Genomic DNA, 14,831 nt, shown 5'->3' with positions numbered 1-14,831 from the left:
CTTGTCAGCAGGCAGGACACAGCATCTTCCTATCATGGCGTGCGGCCTGGTTATGCTAAGTGCGGCCCACTTATGCCAAGCTGCTAAGTTAACATGTATGCTCCGTTATCATGGGGCTTGCTTGTACAACATTTCCACGGATCCATGGCCCTTTTCCTCCAGCCATTCTTCCACACTTTCCCTTCCACACCACAACCTTGGGCAAATTGCGCAGACCAAGCAGCCTTTTCCCCCTCTTCCCCATTGGCCTGAAGACACTCTGCACCAAGAGAAAGCTCCTGGACAGGCGGCTATCCAACAACAGCAATTTAATGTTCCTCTAGGGGGTGAAGGGAAAGGAAGTGCTGGCAGAGGAGAGGTGTTCCCCGCAGGCTCAGGTGGCCCCAGCAGACGCAGCCTCCCGGAGCAGTTCTGCACAGCGCCGCAGCAGGACACTCAGCCACGGCCGCACAGCAAAGGCCGCGAGTGCCAGAGGCGGCGCAGTTGGTCTCGCATCTTCTGGAGTCGGGAGCAGGGAACGCTCTGTAGAGCTAAAAGGATGTACAGAGCTTGAAGCGCCAGGCATGAGATGGCAGGGCTGGTGTCATCCGTCATGTCCTGAAGGGCTGCAGAGAGAGAAACAGAGGCCCAGTCAGAGGCTGGATCTGCGGGGAGCTGGGGAGAGCCTCCAGGCTCGTGCATAGCACGCAGCTCCTGGCACGGTCTGGAGGAAGCAGGAGGCAAGAAGGACGAGCTGGCAGCTGCTGGCCAGGAATGTCCCCCAGGCGGCTGCAAGGTGTCTGTGCTGTGGGCACCTTGGGGCGCGCAGGGAGCGGAGCCGTCCGCGGGCGGGCCAGGGAACGCAGGTGCCAGCGGCAGCCCCCGGCGAGAGCCCGCGGGCCTCACTCACCCCTGCAGATGATGCGGAAGTGCGGCTGCTGCCCTGTCAGGAAGCGCCCGGCCATCCCTGGGGAACACAGAGCGTGTCCTGCCTTCAGAGCCACAGCTGCCGCCCACGGGCGCTGCCAGCCCCGAGGCCACACGCCCTGCTGGCCCGGCAGGGCTCAGCCCGGGCCCCTGGCGCACGCTGCCGCCCCAGGCCACGGCTGCCAGAGGGCGGCAGCAGCAATGCCGAGCCCCGCCGGGGCTGCACATGCCCGCGCCCGGATCCTGCTGCCGGGGCAGCAGGCGGGGCTGGGGCCGAGCTGCGGCGGGCCGGGCCGGGGAGGGAGCCGGCCTTGGCGCTCACCCATGAACCTGACGGCCGCCTCTCGCAGGGGCTCCTGTGCGCTCCGCACGTAGGGCAGGGCCAGGCGCAGCTGCTCGGCCGCTCGGCTCCTGTCCTCTGCCATCTGCAAACACCGGCGGGGCACGGAGGGAAAGGGTTGATGCGGGCCCTGCCCCTGGGCCGGGCGCTGCCTACGGCCGCCACTGCTCCCCCTGCCCACAGAGCCCTGAGGCCCGGCCAGCAGCCGCAGGCGCCGGGCTCGGCACGGGGCGGAGGCCCCGGCGAGCCGCGGTGCCGCCCCGCAGCAGAGCCCGGCTGGCTCGGGGCTCCATCGGCCCCGGCCTTGGGGCCACAGGAGCCTGGAGAAGAGCCCGCAGGGCCCAGGCAAGGGAGCGGCGTGTGGGGCGCAGGCTGGTGCCCCTGCCTGCGGCACTGGGCAGGGGCCACAGCTGCCAGCCCCACAGACTGGGCGCCGTGGGCAGGCGGCTTCTCCAGGGATTGGGCTGGGCATTCCAGGCTGTCCTTACCAAGCACTCGGCAAATCTCCACATCTGATCCGTCTGCAGCAGCTGCTTGAGATCCTTCCTCTTCAGGAAGCTTACTGCAGAAAGCAGCGTTTCCCGAGAGGCCTGCAGAGCAGCAGAGACCCAGAGATGGCACCGCAGCCCAGGGCACCAGACCCGCATCTCTGTGCCAGGGCCGGGAGGAGGTTGGAGCCCGTCAGGTGCCAGGGGCTGGGGAGACAGCTGAGCTCCTTCCATGGGGACACCCAGGAGGCCTCACCTGTGCCACACGCCCGTTCTCATCGTGGCAGTGGAAGAAGAGTGGGAGCAGGCTCTGGCTCACGTGCTTCTTCAGGGGCTTTTCTCCCTTTGCCACTACCAAGGCGATTACGTCTTGGAAGAGGTGAATGGAGAGCAGCTGCACAAGGCTGTTGTCCTGTTGAAAAGGAAGCCAAAGCCCTCCACATCAGCTGCTCCAGGCCTCCCTGTGCCCAGGCCCAAGGCAGCACCCAAGTGCCCGTGGCTGGGGGCACAGAGCCTCACATTGTCAAAGAGGTGCCAGAGCACCTCAGCCAGCTGCAGGGCAATGGGGCTGGCTATTGCCAGGTCTTTCTGCAGCATCAGGAGGATGAGCACAATGAGGGTCTTCTCCACGATGTCTTCATCCCTATCCCACAGTAGCTTCCCAAGGCTTTCAGTCAGGCTGTACATGCTTGGATCCTGTGTGCAAAACAAGGCTGGGCAACCACACGCTGCTGCTGCTGCTGCTGCTGCAGGGCTCAGAGGCCGAAGGCCTGTCCCAAAGCACTCAGGCAGCTGAACAGCGACCCTGGAGAGCTGGGAGCAGCTGCCACAGCTGCCAAAGCCCAGCTAAGCCCAAGGGGCTGCTTGCCCCAGCCCCACGCTGCCAGCACAGATTCAGCTGCTTCCTCCTTCTCACCATCGAGGTGAGCACCACGAGGCCTCGCAGCGCCACGCCATGCATCTGCCTGGACTCGCTCTGCAGGTGCCTTGTCAAGATCTCCAGGACTTTTTTACCGCATTTGCTCAAGTCCAGGCAATCCAGGACCTGAAAGGCACAGAGCAGGCACAGAGCAGGCACAGAGGTGCCCAGCTGGCAGGAGCTCAGAAGTGCACAGGGCCGAGCCAAGGCAGCAGCACAGGGCACGGGCGGTGTCCCAGGCAGCTGCGGCTACGAGAGGGCAGAGGGCTGGGAGGCAGCTCAGCCAGGCAGCGCTGGCCATGGGGCTCACCTCCACCAGGAAGGCCAGGGCGGGCAGCTCCCAGTCTGAAATGCCTTGGCTGAGCAGGTCAAAGAGGCAGGATGCCATGCCGCAACACCAGATGATGGAGACACGGCGCATCTCCCTGGCAGGGAGAAAAAGGCACCATTGCTCCTGGGCCGGGCGGGCAAACCTCTCCCAGGGCTGACTCGCAGAGCTCTGGTCTGCTCCCGAGCATCCCGAGGGCGCTTTGGGAGGCGGCTGTTCCCGGGCAGCCTCCTGTGCCGGCCTTTTCCAGTCTGCTCATCCCTCCCTTGGTGACAAGGCCCGGCTGCCCATGAGCACGGGGACTGTGTGGGGCGTTGCAGGCACAAAGGAGAGGGGCGGTGGGGAGAACGAGGTCTCACCTGGCCAGCAGACGCACTGCACAGTGGTGGGTGTCAGCACAGAGCAGCGTGTCCCAGGCACGCTTGCGTTCCATGGACAGCACCACGTGCTCATAGCGCATTTGGCAGAGCAGGGCCTTCAGGGTCTGCAGTGCAAAGCTGTGTGCAGAGCAAAGCCCAGGTCACGCTGGGAGCCCCGGCTCCTACCCTGGGGCCATGGGAGGGATGGGGAGACTGGGAGGACGGGCATGGAGCACCTGTTGGGGTTGGCGGAGAGGCCGTGTTGCTCCTGGCATCCCTGCCAGAAGGTCTCAACCTCTCCTGGCATATCCTGCATGCTGATGTAAGCTTGGAAGAGCAGACGCAGAAAGAGATTGGAGAAATACTCCAGCACCACAGGCGAGCGCCAGGCCAGATTGAAGACTCTCCACAGGGCCATGGTTGCCTGCAAGAAATAAAACAGCCAGAGACAAGGCTCAGTGCCAAGACATCCACGTGGCAGGGCCTGAGCATGCCAGGGAGAGGCTGGGGGAGACACGGGGGGAGCAGCGGGTCTGGTGCCCCTGAACCCCTCCCCTAAGGCAGGATTCAGCCCAGTGCCTGAGGCAGGGAGATGCAGCTGAGGGGAGGACAGAGAGCTGGGTGCTGGAGAGGCGGCCTGGGGGCTGGCAAAGGCCGGCACCAGAAACTCACAGCCAGGGCAAAGACTCCTGCGTTGTCCCCATCGGAGGTGTACACGCTGTGCACTGGCCAGGCGCTCAGCACATCGAGGAGTAGCCGCAGCGCCGGCTCCGCAGTCCTGCTCGAGGACATGATGGTTCCCCACATGGTGGCGGCAGCTCTGTGGGGTCAGAGCTCTGTGTCAGGGCGGGCTCGGCCACAGCACCGTGGCCTGGGCAGCTGCAGGGCCCCGCGCTGGCCCTGAGCCCTGCCTCTGCCCACTGCCCCTGGCCGGCAGCGGCCAGCCGGCCCACGTGGGTACAGGCCCCGAGGGGCAGGGAGGGAGCGTGGCACCAGGCTCAGGAGCTGCCATGGCAGCCCTGGAAAACCGAGGAGCCAGAGGATCCTGGAACTGCCCGCCTGTCTGGCAGTCAGCATGGACAGGCTCTACAGGGTGATGGGCCGGTGAACCCAAAGCCCTCAAGGCATGTGGGGCTGCCCTACCTGTCACACGATGGGGCCCAGCGCAAGAGGGTGATCAGCACGTCAGAGGGGTATTCCTCGGTCAGCTCCAGAAGGGCCTTGTCCAGCCTGTGCCCAGCAGCCTCATTGGCTGTGAGCCATTGGTGGATGGACCTCACCATGGCGGGCACCTGCAGAGGGCACGGGGAGACTTGGAGAGCTGCCAGAGCAGCAACTCCCCCTGAGAAGTGCTTCCCTTCCAACTGCATTGGGCTGGGCCTCAAAGGCCGAGGGAGCCCAGCAGAGCCGGCTTGAGGCGCCGCACCACTGCTGGGGCCATCGAGCCCTTGCCCCAGGCTGCTTACTTGCACTGGATTGGAGACACCCTTCTCCACAAGCAAATCCAGCATGGCAGCATCGATCTCAGCATCGAGGAACGGAAGGTTGGCCAAGACGCCCGTGCCCGCACCGGCGGTCTCTTCCTGCCAAAGGCACGTGATGAATTTACAGAGGGGCTGCAGGAGAAGGGCAGCAAGAGAGGGAGAATCCATGGAGCGCTCCAAGCCTGGTGCTTGGCTGAGCAGTGCCAGCAGGCCCAGCCCAGGTGGGGATGGCCGCAGGTACCTGCGCCGTTCTGCCCAAGCGGCCACGGGCGGCTTCCTGTTCTTGTGTCCGGTCCTGGGCTGCATCTGGCAAAGAGCGAGCGCAGCCAGAGCTGAGGGGCTGCAGGAGAGGCCGGAGAACACAGCCCAGCCCTGCACTGCCCAGGCAGGGAGAGCCTCGGGATGCCCCAGGGGATGGAGCGTGGCTGCCAGGTGCTCCAGCCCAGCTTCTGTCCTATCCATGGATATGTCCACAGGGATGGGATGGGATGGGATGGGATGGGATGGGATGGGATGGGATGGGATGGGATGGGATGGGATGGGATGGGATGGGATGGGATGGGATGGGGCCAGGCTGGCTACAGGCACCAGCCCTGTGGCCCAGCTCTGACACTCACGCTCCTGCAGCAGCTGGAACTGCTCCAGTTCTTCAGGCTGCTGTGCTGAGGTAGCTCCAGCCTCTTCCTCCTCCAGCCAGGCCAGCTTGGGCACGCTGGGGGGTCTCTGCTCCATGTCACTCTTTGCAGTTATGAGTGCTTGCTGAAGCAGAGAGGCCTCGGAAGAGCTGAAGATGAGCAAGTGCTGCAGTTGTGCCTTGAAGGCACCTGCAACACAGGAGCCTCAGGAAGGCTACAGGACAGGAACTCCTGCAGTCTGTCCTCGAGGGCAGCAGCAAGAGAGAAGTCTCAAAAGGGAAATAGGACTGCAAGTCCCGCAGTCTGTCCTCGAGGGCACCGGCCGCAGGGATGGCAGACGCTTGGGAAATGCTCCACGTCACCGAGTCCCGCAGCCTGGCCTCGAGGTCACCTGCACAGGGAACGCCTGGGAAAAGCTCCGGGTCAGCAAGGAACGAGTTGGCTGTGTGGGGGCTCCTCACAGCACTGCTCTGTCCCGTCCTGTCCCGTCGCGTGCACCGAGCACTGTGGCGTGGCCGTGGCACCACCAGCACCTACGTCACGACGTGTCACAAAGGGTCACCCTTGCACACTCTGTCCCTTTCCATCCCACGGTGACCACGGTGCACTGTGTCACAGAGAGCCCCAGGACACACCTCCACGTGCCCTGGGGACACCCCCACGCCACCCAAACTGCCCCAGCTTGCAGGCAAGACCTTGCCCCAAGTGTTGAAGACACAGCCCAGCAGGAACTTTAGCAACGGCCCAAACAAGAAGCAGCTGCTCCTCTGCTCTGCCCGCTCAGGGCAGCAGAATGAACCCCCACGGCTGCCACCGCAGCTGAGCAGGAAGGGCACCGGGGCCTTCCACAGGCCCTGCCACGGCCTCTTTGGGACCAGTCCCGGTGCTGGGTGGCTGGCACAGTCGCAGGGGCGTAACACAGACACGGGACGTGTGGCAGTCTTGGTTTGGAAAGACAGGAGTCTGCTAAGGAAGGCAGGAGCCTCCCCTGAAATGGAGAATGTAAACCCTCCCCACCCTTCCTGACTGCTATAAACTTTAAATTTAGGGGCTCTCAGGCAAAAATATGGGAGCAGGAAATAACAGTTCTTTAATAGGGAAGGAAAAAAATTAAAGGATAAAGTAAAGCATGCAGTACACTAGAACAACACTGACAGAGTCAGAACCCAACCTGACACCCTGTGGGTAAAGGTGTGTGGTAGCAGTGCAATTGGAAATGTGGCTGCAGCCCTCCTGAAGTGTCAGGGGTGATTCTCTTGGTGCAGGGGGGGGGTCCTCTAGAGAAGGATGTGTTCTTCCTCCAAAGATCCAGTGGAAGAAGAGGCAGCTGCTGTTCCTCTGGGGAATCCAGTGGAGAAAGCCGTGCTGGTGTCTCAAAAACCTCTGGATTATATCTGGGTAGCAATGCTTGGCTCCTCCCTCTGGGCGGAGCATCTCCCAATGGGATGTTATAGTTCTTATCAGTCATGCAGTGACATTCAATAGTCTGTTATCAACAGATGTCCCCTCCCGAGGGAGCTGTGAATGTGGTCACTCTAAGAGAGAGATAAGGCAAACTGCCCGCTTGACAAAGATAATCTGCCATACAGATGGTCATGGAAAACATCTTGCATTGCAATCTGGAACAGCATCTATGACAAACTCCCCTCTTATTCTTTATAAAACATTTAGCTTGAGCAATGTTTCTTATGCTTTGGACTACGCTGATAATTAGCTGAATAAAACAAGGAATCAAACAAGGAAGAAATATCCAAACAGCTGTAACACATAAAAGGAAGAAGCCCAATTTCTTCCACCATTCTATACATGATCTCACCAGCTAGTTTTTTTAACATTGGTTCCCAGTTTTGGATCAGTATGTGGGCTATTTTTCCTTGTGGTCATCTATTTTAATATATCTACACCTGATATATTAAATTTTCCACAAACACTCCCTTCTTTAGCCAATAGATAGTCTAAAGCCAATCTATTCTGATATATTATCGTTTTGTTTGGCTTTGTTGACTTGATATTAATTCTAATGCCCATCTAGTTATGTTTGTTATTATCTCTACAACTGTTTGGAGTCTTATAATGAGATTCAGCTTATTAATTGGGGCTGATACAGAGTCAGATTGCTGTGCTGGTTTTCCCTTTTTGTTTACTGATTGTTCTTTTACCAAATCTTGGACTCTACCCTTAAAGGCAAATGTGAAACAAATCCATCTCTCCCCTTTTGGACATTCACTTCCCAATATCTTCTCACTTTTTCCTAAGTTTCTAGCAATGCAATATTTTCCCCATTTTGCCTACAGGTACTTAATTTGGATGGGTCATAGCAGTGACTGCTGACATGGGTGTGTGTAATAAAAGAGGAACTTTGATTTCTTTCCCTGTAATGCTTTTGATAGCATTTGTGACACGATTTTGCTGGTATCCCTTAAGGGAAAAGACAGAAGATGAGTGACAGAAAAAGGAATAACAGAGGTCTGGCATGGCTTATACCCCCACCTGCCATGCCTATGGGGTTGCTGCCCATAGCAGGTGTATTTGATCTTCTCGGTGGCGAGTACAGCGGCCAATCCAGTCTTGCCCTCTTCTCTTTGCCACTCCCTTTTTGCTAATTTCCAGGCAAATCATTTTTGACACTCTGTAATTGTGGTTTCCCACTGTTCCTCAGGTATCTCCCACTCAACAGGCACTAATAACTCCCATCCACAAAACAAAGTTATTATTTCAGTTGTTTTGAGTTCTGTCTGGATAGGGGATAGATTTGGTGCTCGACACTTCCTGCAACATGAGCATCGATTGTGTAAACTACAATACCAATTTTCCCCACAATTTAAACATTTACATTTAACCCCGCATTATAACCCAGCATATCTGATATTAGGATGAAGCAAACAGGGTATATGGGATGGCCCTGATGGAAGTTGTGATTCCTCCTCCTCTTTGCAGAAGTTACAGGCTAAGGCCAGAACATGAGAATTCTCTGACCGAAATAGTCCTGATGCTCCTGTTTGGAGTGGAAGTATTCCTCCCCAAATTGGATATCTGACATGTCTCAGAACTTGTCCAGATGGCACTTGAAACCACTGATATAACCTTGGCCTTGTTTCTCAATTAGCTGTGATTCTTTGTACATTCCTTGGATCATTTGGGTCGTTGCAGTTCGTTACCACCCAGTCCCAACTTAGGAGCCAATTTGGTATCACCCGGTTTAAATGTGCTAGTCCACTCCTCAGGTTCCTCCACAGCTCCTTTGATTCTGCTGGCCTGGATCCACTCTCTTTTCCCTTGGCTTGGATTGCTGCCTCATTTGTCAGTAGTACCTGAAAAGGACTTCTCAATAGCACAGAACAGTGACTGGAGGAAAGGCAACTCTACAACAGGATTTGCCATTAGCATTCTTCAAAACTTCCTGGGTTTAGCAACAAGTTGGGTTTTTTGGGTTTTTTTGGCCACAGCTGCTTGTTCTTCTTGTACCCAGCTGAGTCTTCAGCTGCGCTAGGCTGTTCAGCTCTTGGGATCACGTAAAGGACAGTTCTCCTAGAGAAAAAGGGACTTGCCATGCTTAGGATGCTTCCCTTTCTTTCTAAGGCAGGAAGCCTTAACAGCACTGAAGGGAAAACTCAGAGGCAAATTCCTCTTCTTGTGAGCCACAATTAGTAAAACAAAAAAAACACCCAAAACCAAAGAAAACCAAACCAAACAAACCAAACAACCAAAAAAATAAACAAAAAAAAGAGAGCCAGGCCAGTCTTAACATCTATTGCCTTTTATCGTCTGAGCATTATTTAGCTGTTCAGCCTTCACAGATCCATTCTTCTAACACCTTTTCAGAACAACCCCCCCGCCTCATCCTATCAGCAAAAAAAGAAGAAAGAAAAAAAGAATCTTTGCTTTAAGAGAACCAAAATAACTTGGTGAGCTTTTGAGAATTAGCGAGAGATCAAGGCCATCTCTGCTTTGGTCTTATCGCTTATTCTCATGCCACCCCCTCTTCTCTCTCTCTTCACTCATAGCAGGGCCCCTGTGGGGACCTTGGGGATGTGCCTCGCCCCCCTTTCGCCCCTTTTCTCTCTCTCTCTTCACCCACCTACTGGGGCTGAGGCTGCCGCCCTGCACGGGGACCCCAGCAGGCTGGGAGCCACCCCCGGGCTGCTCCGTCCCTGCGGCAGCCGCGCTCCTCAGCAGCAAACTGTGCAAACCGTGCCCAGCGCCGCTGCCGGGCTGCTGAGCGTGTGCAGCAACCCCGCGCCCTCCGAGAGCCCGGCACCACCAAGCAGCTGCCGAGCCCCAGCGGCGCCCACACAAACCCGCGCCCCGCGCCGCCTCCACCGGGGGGCAAACGCTGGAAGTTGTCACGCGGGGCCGCCCCCATGGATCAGCCCCTGCCGCAGCCCCGAGACTCTGCCGCCCGCACAAGAGCGGTCAAACACCCACAGCCTCAACACCCCTCACCCTGGCTGCCCAGGGATTCTTTTTCTCTAATAAGCATTTGGATGAACCATCAACATATATCTTTTCCCCCTCTAGGAGGGCTTGTTCTGCTACATCCTCCTGAACTTCAGCTTGGTATTGCACAATTTCTGAACAATCACGTGTTAAGGTAACTTTTTGTTTTCTATAAAAATTGAGCTGGATTCAAACTTTTTTTTACTTCTAGTGTTAAGTTATCATTATTTCACATTTTTACATCTTAGAGTCTACTAACCATTTCTTCCCCAGCTTTTTATTTTCCTTTTTTTTTTTTTCCTTTTTGATTTTAACATATTTTGGACCACATGAGGTGTACACACCGCTACTTTATTTCTAAGAGTTTGTCCACAGCCTTTTCTTCTTCTGGTATTGCCTCTATTCCCAGCTGGATTTGTAAGTCTTTTCCAAAGAAGTTGACACCTGCTCCAGGAACTAAGAAGACATCTCCTACCCCCATTCTGGCTTCCCCTTTAATGACTACATTTTTAATGACAGAGATATTAAACCCTTCTCTTTTGTTGATGGTTGTGATTGTGGTTTTGTGTGTCCCCTCTCTGCTTGCATTTTTGCTAAGGGCCCTGCAAAAATCCATAGCAGCTGCATTTACAGTCCAAAAACAAAAACGGGGAATTGTGAAAGGGACTAACAGCGGCCTGTTAGCTAAAGGAGCGAAAAGAAACTGGGAAGTAAGAAGAAGCTGATAAGGAGCTCTCTCCAAGGCTGTAACCAAGGAGAGAAGAAAGATAAGAGAACCTTGCAGCTGGACGAAGCATTTTTAGAAAGTTAGTTGTGTCACTGTAACTTTTCACCAATAGTGTTATGTTGACTTATTGTGGCCAATAGTAAAGATAGAAGAAGCATAAACAATTGGAAAGTGTATAAAAGTCAGCCATGTTCAATAATAAAGTGTTGCCATCTGAGACTGCTTGTGGTCTCTGCTTTATGTCGTGACCACCTCGACAGCGACACTTCCCCTCTACCCCGACGTGATAAGAACAGAGTCGGTGGGGGCCCATACGGGGTCCTAGCAACTGGCAACCGTGACCCACTGGGACGTAGTGGGGGAGGCGGCGTTGGTGCAGCTGAGAGGGGCAGGTGGAAGCCACAGGGAGGTCCGGACCTGACTTCCTCCTATCAAGACACCTGGAAGTAGGCGAGCCACCAACTAGTAATAATGGGACATAATTTATCTAAAGAGGAAGAAAATGTTCTGGCTACATGGAAAGTTTTGTTAAGGAATAACGGAATTAATACTTCAGACTATGCCCTTCGAAATATATTGGTGTGGGCTAAATCACAGGATTTTGGCACTGATCCCAACACAGCTTTTAGTGTTAAGGCATGGAAAAAAGTCGGGGACAGACTGTGGGAAGTCATCCGAGCAGGAGATAAAACGGTTGTCGATCTAGCAGTTACTTGGGAACAGCTCTTTGAGGCATTAAAGGAATGGAAAACAGAGCGAGAACAAGCAGAGCAGGATGCGGACGAAGAGTTGGGGCAGATAACAGAACCCAACGGGGGGGGGATGAGGCAGAGGGGGCCTCTGATGGGGAACTTGAAGAAAGTCCGGGTTCCATGCAAGTTACCTGGCAAGCTGCCAAAGCTTCTGGGAGAGCTGCCATAGCATCCTCTTATCAGACCCCTAAACCTCTTTATCTCACACCTGCACAGCAGCTCACGATGGTGCCTGTATACACTACACCACTACGCCAGTCAGCTGAAATGTCTTTAGCAGAGAGACAAACCCAGCCGTCTGCCCCCCCGTTTCCCTCCGCTCTAGTCCAGCCATCCGCCCCCCGCTCCCCTCTGAGCTGCATGAACAACCTGCAAGGCCGTATCCTCTGCTACCTCACAGTGATGGCAACAGCGAAGCAAGTGATGAGTCGCCTGCAGTAACACCTGAGTTGGGGCAAGGAGCTCTGGTCTCTTTACCTCCCAAGAGCTCTAGCCTTGCTGCCCCATGGACTTTGCCTCCATGTCAAGTAACTGCGCTTCCTCGACAGCCTCAGGAGTTTTGGGAATTTATTAGGAGGAAAGCAGTTGAAGAAAAGAATTGGGACATGATAGAAAGGTTAGGTGCTCCAAGAGTACCTCAGGAGAACAGTGCCAATGCAAATGTTGCCTGTGATAACCCTATGGCTTCTCCAGTTTTTAAAGCAGCTCCTGGAACAGGGGAAGGTGACAGTCATCACGTCTTTGCCTGGAGGGTTGTGCAAGATCTCCAATCAAAAGTGGCTCAGTATGGTATTAATTCCTCACAGGTAATGCAATTAATATGTGTAATTAATGCAGATATGCTTGCACCTTATGACATCATGCATCTTGCTACAATTTTATTCCAACCAGTACAATATGGTGTATTTCAAGACACTTGGAGGCGAGCGGCTGAACGCACAGCTCTAACAAATATGCAGTTGCCTCAACACGACCCTCGTCATGCTGTGGGTGTTGATGCCCTACTGGGCAATGGGTCTTTTGCCAATCCAGATTCACAGGCAAGGTGGGATCCTTCGATTTTGGCGCAAGCTCAGCAAATTGGCATGAGTGCCTTAACTAAAACAATGGAAAGGGCAGCTCCAAAACAGAAATACAGCAAGGGATGAGAGAACCATTTTTGCAATTTGCAGAAAAACTTGCTGCAGCTATTGAGAAACAGGTAGATGATGAAACTTTGGAAGACAAATTGTGCATACAATTGGCTAAAGAAAATGCAAACCCAGACTGCAGAAAGATTATTGACACTTTACCTGGGGAACCCACCTTGTCTGAAATGGTTACTGCTTGCTCGAAAGTTGGTTCAGTCGAGCATAAAATGGCAGCTCTTGCTGCAGTGCTAAGACCTTCAGCAAAATGTTATAATTGTGGACAACAAGGGCACGTAAGGTCACAGTGTACCACAGTGTCAAATGTTGTCCGGAAAACAACATTTAAGCCAAGTGCAGGCAGCGATGTTGTGTGCAATCGCTGTGCTAAACTTGGGCACTATGCTAAACAGTGCAGGAGTAAATATCATGCAAATGGTTCAGCTATTGCAGGGAAACCCAAAGAGGAGCGCGAAGGGGCGTGTGGGGAAACAAATACCCCAACAACCACCACAACAGCAAATGCGGGCCTTCCCAGCACTGCAAAGCTGCCCATTTGTGAACAATACTCAGGGGCGACAAGCGGGTCCGCAGGGATTGATATACCCACGGCTGACAGAGTAACCATTCTGACAAAAGAAATATGTAAAGTGCCCCCCGATGCCTATGGTCCGATAGGACAGGGATTGAGTGCGTTTTTGATAGGGAGATCAAGTACTACACTTAGAGGTATTCATGAGCATCTAGGGCTTATTGATGCTGATTATTTGGGACAGATTCATGCTATGGTATCCATCGATGACCCTCCTGTCACTATTCAGAAAGGAACTTGCATTGCTCAAATTGTACCTTTTGTGAGTTCTGTTCCAAATACAGTGGGCCAAAGTTGCGGCACAGGAAGTTTTGGATCGACAGGAGTACCTCAAGTGTTCTGGGCTGAGAAAGTAACAGAGAACCATCCAGAAAAGACATGCACTCTCACTGCCAGTGGATGTCATTCAGGAACCATATCAGTAACAGATTTGATTGACACTGGAGCAGATGTCACAATGCTCTCATGACTTTGCTGGCCTCAGTCGTGGCCTCTCACTCATGCAAGTTTTGGACTCCTGGGGTCTGGGGGTGCTACAACAGGTGGCCTGTCAGCCATTGTAATTAATGTGAAACATCCTGATGGCCAACAAGCTAACATCAGACCCTATGTTGCCGATGCTCCTCAAAGTCTGTGGGGACCTGATTGTTTATCTCAATGGGGTGTCAAAATTACTACGGATTTTTAACAGGGGCTACTGTGATGCAGGGCAATGAACGTCCAGTTGTGGCCCTGACATGGTTGACAGATAAACCTGCCTGGGTTGGCCACTGGCCCCTTACTACTGAAAAGCTTACTGCCCTGCAAGATTTAGTCACAGAACAATTGCAAGCAGGACATATTGAGGAATCATTCAGCCCCTGGAATACCCCTGTTTTTGTAATAAAAAAGAAATCAGGAAAATGGAGACTTTTACATGATTTATGGCAGATAAATGCTGCAATGGCAACAATGGGGGCTTTACAACCAGGCCTTCCTACACCTACAATGATTCCACAGGAATGGCAAATAGTTGTCATTGATCTGAAAGATTGTTTCTTCACTATTCCATTGGCTGAGCAAGACAAAGAAAAATTTGCTTTCACTGTGCCTTCCATAAATCATGCTGAATCCAATAAAAGATATCAATGGAAGTTACTTCCCCAAGGCAGGAAACTATCGCCAACTATTTGTCAATGGTTTGTGGCACAGGCCTTGTCAAAAGTGCAGGAGCAATTTAATAACTGCTACTGTTATCATTACATGGATGATATCTTGTTGGCATCTGATAACAGTTATCAGCTCTTAAACAATGTGCTGTGACAAATTTGAAAGCTTTTGGTCTGATCATGGCCCCAGAGAAAGTGCAGGAACACATGCCTTGGAATTATCTAGGTATGTTGGTGACCAACACTCAAGTTATGCCTCAAACTGTGAAGTTAGACATTGATGTTAAAACTGCTACTGATGTACAGAAATTGGTTGGTTTAATAGGTTGGATTCAATCATATTTAGGCATAACTAATCATCAGATGCAACCGTTGCTTGATTTGCTTTCAGGCACCACCTCCTCTACTGATGAGAGGCAATTGACCCCAGCAGCAAAGACCCTAGAAGAAATTGAATTAGCCTTAGCACACAAATTTGTTAACAGAATAGATACCTATGTTGGTGTTCAAGTGTTTATTTTGAAGGACCATAAAATACCATGTGGAATACTGTGTTAGTGGAGTGATAACTGGGAAGATCAACTGCATA

Source organism: Molothrus ater, chromosome 33, assembly GCF_012460135.2.
Source record: "Molothrus ater isolate BHLD 08-10-18 breed brown headed cowbird chromosome 33, BPBGC_Mater_1.1, whole genome shotgun sequence".
Lineage (NCBI taxonomy): Eukaryota > Metazoa > Chordata > Aves > Passeriformes > Icteridae > Molothrus > Molothrus ater.
The sequence above is the reverse complement of the archived record's forward strand: the minus strand, read 5'-3'. Positions refer to the sequence as shown.